This window comes from Trachymyrmex cornetzi, unplaced genomic scaffold (assembly GCF_001594075.2).
Source record: "Trachymyrmex cornetzi isolate Tcor2-1 unplaced genomic scaffold, Tcor1.1 scaffold440, whole genome shotgun sequence".
Lineage (NCBI taxonomy): Eukaryota > Metazoa > Arthropoda > Insecta > Hymenoptera > Formicidae > Trachymyrmex > Trachymyrmex cornetzi.
Window position 1 is genome coordinate 28,714 of NW_017299180.1, and position 444 is coordinate 29,157.

The following is a 444-nucleotide window of genomic DNA, read 5'->3' on the forward strand; positions in this document are numbered from 1 at the left end:
CGACGTACGTTTAATGATAACTGAATCAACAATATTGTTTATGTTCAACTTAGATAAATGCATTGAATTAGCATTCGATCAATTGGTTGGTATTGTCGAGAAAGTCGATACAAAGTTTACACGATTCTCAAATATCTTATCCACTGTAACGAATGCTAGAGATATACCAAATGTAATATGCGATAGCGATTACTTTGATAAAAATCAGCTCCTCGACTGCGAACTGTTAGCTGTAGTTTTTTGTGCGTAAGAAAAAAAATTATGTAATAGAAATGTGAATAAAAATAAATTCGTTCGCATCACTATATATGTATATGTACTTTATTTTACTACCCATCCTTTGCCCTAGTAAAAGAAAAAAAAAAGAACACAGTGTATTGTGAAAACTAAGTCATAAAAAAGACAAAAGGAAAAAAGGTTGTCGTACTTCTATGGGCAGGTGGC